Source organism: Arvicanthis niloticus, chromosome 4 (assembly GCF_011762505.2).
Source record: "Arvicanthis niloticus isolate mArvNil1 chromosome 4, mArvNil1.pat.X, whole genome shotgun sequence".
NCBI lineage: Eukaryota > Metazoa > Chordata > Mammalia > Rodentia > Muridae > Arvicanthis > Arvicanthis niloticus.
The window spans coordinates 73,952,851-73,958,509 of NC_047661.1; the positions used below are offsets into that span (position 1 = coordinate 73,952,851).

At 50.2% G+C, this 5,659-nt stretch overlaps 1 long non-coding RNA gene across 2 annotated transcripts; it reads right to left on the reverse strand.

Moving 5' to 3' along the window:
• Nucleotides 1-792: 792 nt before the first annotated feature.
• LOC143442049 (uncharacterized) lies at nt 793-5,646 on the reverse strand. Of its 2 annotated transcripts, none has more exons than XR_013109937.1 (3): nt 5,519-5,646; nt 5,094-5,282; nt 793-3,370 (listed from the first exon to the last, which is right to left on the reverse strand). It is a non-coding gene; the product is annotated as an uncharacterized LOC143442049 (long non-coding RNA). The 2 variants fall into 2 exon arrangements; XR_013109936.1 differs by having other exon boundaries at nt 793-4,249.
• Nucleotides 5,647-5,659: the final 13 nt, after the last annotated feature.

Here is a 5,659-nt window from a genome sequence, read left to right on the forward strand (position 1 = left end):
TCAGGGAGACCACAACACAGTGCTTGGGTACCCATCAGTACTTGGGACTGTAGGGACTGGGATCTGGGAAAGAGTCAGGGAGTGGTACTCTTATCAGGGATTCCAGAAAAGGCTTCTCCAGCCAGAAGATGAGGGTGAATGACAGTGAAATAAAAGTGGGTCATCTTGTGTTTACCTCCTACCTGAAAGTCCTTGACGTCAGCAGTGACCTTCTTCTCTCTTTCTCTTCCTGTCTGGGAACTGGTTTCTCCTGGCTTAAGCCAGACTTGGAGAAGGGATAGGGGAAGGCAGATAGAAAGTAGACCCTAGACCAGTCCAGTTCTTCCTCCTCCCTCTCAGGCCTTTTCTCACTTCCCATGATGCCAGCTGTCCCTACACAGGATCTGTTTCTTCTTAACAAAAATCTCAGCAGAGGCAGCTACACACACACAGACACACACACACAGACACACACACACCACAACACAGACACACAGACACACACAGACACACACAGACACAGACACACACACACCAATCACCCTTCCCAAGTTCCTTTTACCTCCATAAAGTTCCCACCACCAATCCCCAGGCTTAAGAAGCCTTGCTCTGGTTGTCCACCAGATGGCAGCACTGACCAAACAATCCTCCGTGCTGCCAGCAACCTGATCAACAGGTTGGAGGAACAGCCTCAAATATTAGTTCCTCCTGGCAACTGCTGTAAGGTGAGTCGTACAGTTGTTATTCAACGTGACCTTCGCCCTCAGACAGATAATAAAGAATAAAACTAGGTGACATGACGCAAGGTACTCGCCAGTGCCTGACAGTCTGAGTTTAATCCTAGAGACCCACTTGGTGGAAGGAGAGGGCCAACTCACACATATTAAGTAAGCGTAACTTCTAAAGCATGTGTTAAAAGCTTGAAAGGTTTCTTCCTCCTGGGACAATAGTTCCTCAGTCATTTCACATCCTGGCACTTTGTACTCGCACCTGTGAGCTCTACGAAGTCCGCCCACTTCCCTAGCTCTGTCTCTATTTGTACATCAGCCCTCAAGTTCTTTCATGACAACCCTTAGCGAGCAATGCCACTTGGCAGTATCTGGAAGGATGTCTGTAGGTCAGCTCACCCTCCTTCATCTGTTCTTCCAGCAATGGTGGGTGCTGTAGGGTGCCAGGCACTGGAGCTGGGAGGCTTGAAAATAAACGCAGGAATCAAGTGAGTTAGAAAATGAACAAGTAACAGTAAAGAACTAGCTGGCCATAGAGAAAAGGCAAAATTACAGGAGTGGAAAAGAGAGAGGGCCTGAAATCCTATTTTTAGCTGCTGTACGTACTTTGTACCAGGCCTTGTACTTTACCCGCTGTCTTATCTCACCACCATTAGGTAAGGTAGGCATTACTATTCCCAGTTCACAAAGGCAGAAAGAGATCAGAGAGGTTAAATAAACTTGCCTGAGGATTGACTTTGGCTGTAAGGAAGGCTTCTGACAGTGACTCTATACCAACGTCCCCTGCCACAACCCAGTCCAAGAATTTGGGGAGTCTATGAAGCAGAAGCTCAGGACAGGCACACAGAGTCCCAGCCTCTGATACATACCATGGGTGCAAATGAAGCCTAAGAACCAATCCTGTGTGCACGGAGCTTAGTCCTCAAAGCACTGCCATTAACACAGTGCTGCCGCCAACACAAGTCAGTACCACGGTTCCCTCCCTTTTTAGCTGTGACAGGATTCAGGGTGCATGGCTGATACCCAGAAGACCACATTGTTAAAGTCTTCCTTGTCCCCCAAACCAGAGCTCCCAATTTTGTTCTTCATTATTGTCTTTTAGGCATGCTCTAATGTAACCCAGGCTAGCCTCAGACTTCCTACACAGCTAAGGATGACAATGAACTCCTACTTTTCCCGCCTCCACCTTCCGAGGCTAGGCACACCGTAAAGCACCATTATGTCAGGTTATGAGGTGCTGCGGGTTGAATCTGGGACTCCATCTTCAGCCCTCCATGTCTGATTGTCAACCCTCCCACCTCTAGTCCCACCTCAGTGTTAATTGGGAAGTGAGAGCCATAAGCAGGGTCACCATATAGAGTTCCAGGGCAGGGCTAGAGTCAATCTTTCCCTCTCCTCAGCACTGGGCCTCTACAAAGGTACGGGCATGTAGAAACCATAGATGTTCCAAAGAGCTTGCAATGTCTTGTCTTTTTTTTCTTTTTTTTTTTTATTTTTTTTTTTTTTCTTTTTTTTTTTTTTTTTTTTTTTTTTTTTGCCAAGACATCATATACTCCCCAAGTCATTCTGGGGAGTTGAAGTCTCCCCAGGCCTGAAGCTCCTAGGAGTCAAAGAAAGGTGGTCTCTAATGCACTGCTTTAGGCTCCAGTGAGAGATGGCCCTCTCTGGGCCAAACCAGGCTCTACATGCTGCCCAAACCCCAGAGGTTTTCTTTTCACCTGCTGCCTTGGGTCCTCCCTGGAAGGACAGGCCTGTGCTGAGCTTTAGGTGGTTTCTGCGGTTTAAGGGGTGGGGAGGAAGGGAAAGAAGAGTTGGTGACTGCTCCCCATTTCCAAGCCACCACCACCACCCCCTCCAGGTTGTTTGGCCCCTGTTTTGAGATTCCTGGGCCTGATAAGGGGACTGGGCACGTGGGTAGAATGATTCTCTGATCTCTATCAGCCCCTTCCTTGCGTAAGAACACTTTTGAGGAGGAAGTAACCCCGGCTCGGCTTTACATTCCTACAGAAAAGAGCCTTGGTTTTAGCAGGACTGAGATGGGGGGTCAGGCAAGAGCTGGAACAACCCAGGGAGGACAATCCCAGAACCTACTCTGCTCTTTCCCAGCTGAGGAAAACCCAAGGTCACACTAGATAACAACAGTACACTCATCCTGTGACCACCTCGGGAGAAGCAAATAGTTGAAGCTGTTGAAACAGTTTCTCCTGTGGACATGACCTCCAGATAGCTGGGAGCATGGAGAACTCTCTGGTCATAGTATCAGTCTGAATAGGGAATCCCACCCCAGGCCCAGCCCCCACCCCAACCCCCATGCTGGAGGCAGTGACCAAAAGCTGGGTAGGATGGCTTATGCCTGTAATCCCAGCACTCAGCAGGCTGAAGGAACTGGAGCACCACGAATGTTGAAGGCCATCTTGGGCTACAGAGTGACATCATCTTAGCAACGCAACAAGAAGAAAAGAATGCCTTGAATGCTTAAGTGAATGAGTGTGCTGAAAGCAAGCAGCTCTCAAGCCAGGACCTTGTCTTCCCAACTCTTAGTCACTTCCTGAGCACTCACAGGGTCATAAGTGGTATATGGGAGAAGCAGCCATTCTGACAGTGTCAGGCAGTGTCCATCTGCAAGCATTCCGAGGGGCCTCCACCCTGTGCCTCTGGAAGGTCTAGAGACCCAGAATCACCAAGAAAAAAGGACCTGGTTAGTGATGCAGGTCTGTAACTCCAGCACAACCAAGGCTGAGGCAGGGTTGTGAGTTGGAGGTCACACTAGGAGAACATGCTTTAAGAAAAGGGGGTGGGGGGGACGAGCTGGAGAGATGGTTCAGCAGTTAAAACCACAGGCTGCCCTTCCAGAAGGACCCAGGTTCAATTCCCAACACCCACACAGAGGCTCACAATCATCTCTGACTCCAGTTCCGGGGGATTTAATACCTTTTTCTGTCACCCATAGTGAACCAGACATACAAATGATGCACAAACAAACATGCAGGCAGAACACCCATACTATAAAAAAATTAAATGAAATGAAAATGAGAAACAAGAACAAAAAATAAGGGAGATGGAAGAGGGCTGGTGAGGCACAGAAAACAGCAGTGCCGGCCAGGCAGGTGGAATCTTTCAGGAGCCCAGAAGAGCAGGAGGGGATAGATCTCAGGTAGGGGTAAGCGAGTGAGATCTTCAGTCTTTGAGCACCGCAGCCTTTCCTGGGGCCTCTTTCTGGCTCTGTTCCTAGATGGGGGTGCCATCACCAGAACTTTGTCTCCTACTCAGAAGCTCTCCAGGCTGGCATTGTGTTCCAAGCAGAAAAATATACATGGGCCCATTTACCAAAGACCATGAAGTCTGAGGAAATGACCCAGTCAGTGAAGTATTGCACAGAGTCAAGGTTTAATCCCCCAGAAACCACATAATAAAAAAACAGTACGGTGGTGGGTACGTACACATAGTCTCAACAATGGGGTGGGGGAAACCAGCACCACCCCCAGGGCTCACTGGCCAACTTATCTAACCAATATGGTGAGTTCTCCATTCCATGAGAGACCCTGTCTCAAAAAAATTAGAGGGTTATTGAGGAAGACACCAGATTTCATCTCTACCCCCCACAGACATGCACACTCACATGTATACACATCGACATACATGTACACACACAGGAACATGTATACATACATACAAAGGACATGGGAATCGTCAAAACTTCAAAGGCCCTCAAAAGTCATCCCCCTCTCAGAACCCTTTTCAGTCTCCCTGGGGCTAAGAAAAGCTATTTCTCCTAATCTTTGTCTCTGAGGCTTAGGAAACTCAGCTCCCTAGAGATGTCGGTGCTGCTGGTAGCACAGTGTGAAGTTCCGAGGGCCAACCGTGGAAAATGAAGTGCTGGGAGCGAAGGGACAAGCTGCCTGCCCTCTCCACGCCAGGTGCCACGTGCACCAGGTGGAGGGAGTGGGCGAGTCACGAGGCCCTGGCGTGGCCGGCTCCTGCCCCGCTGTTTACCAGCTGGAGAAAGCAGGAGGAGGGGCTGGGAGCCTCCTGCTCGCAGCCTGGCCCCTAGCCAACCCAGCCGTTGTTGGGTAAGCAGGAAAGCCAGGCCCAGCTAATCAAACTCTGGGCGGAGGACGAGCCGAGCTGTGGCATCCAATATCCACAGAAGCCTTGGCTCTTGGCCCTCCTCGGGCTCCAGTGCAGGCCTTTATGTGAACAGACTTAGTCGGAGGCAGAGGGGAGGGGAAGGGAGAACGGGAGGGGGAAGGGGGCTTCCCTCCTCTCCACTTAGTCCAGTGCAGTTCCTCTCTTCTGCTCTCTCCTCTGCCCCTCACCTCTCAATTTGCTCCTCCTCCTCCACACATTCCCCCACCCCCACCACCCCACCAGAAGAATGAGAAGCACCTAGAAGCCAGGAAAATCCAGAGGAGGGCAGCATCGGGTTAGAGACAGGCGAAGCAGGCTTGTGCAGGGGAACCCAAGCTGCAGGGAAGTGCGTCTGACCCTGTCCTGGAGATCAGAGTCGTCCGCGCCGCGTGCTGTCTTTTCTCTTCCCTCTTCCAGCCTCTCGTTCTTGCTATTCTTTCACCTGTCCTAAAAAAGTCACAAAGACCCAGGTTCAAATCTCAACTCAATCACGAATCGCCCTTGTGAACTCCTGGCAAGTCTTTTCTATTCTGGGCAACAATCAGTTCATGTTTATGAATAGTCACACTTGCCAGTAGAGGTTATCATGTGGGCTTCCCCCCCAAAATTCTGATTTACCTTACAAGGCCTGGCAAAGACTCAACACACCGTAGGTAATTAATAAATACTAGCTCCTTTTTCACCTGTTTTTCCTCAAGACTCCAGACACTGGTCCACTGCTGTCTCCCTGAGTCCCCTCCTGTGCCAGGACACTCTGCCAGCCACTCCTTTCCCCTGCCTGCTGACGGGCCAGGTGCTCCCTCCCTCTTCCCTCCTCCCTCCCC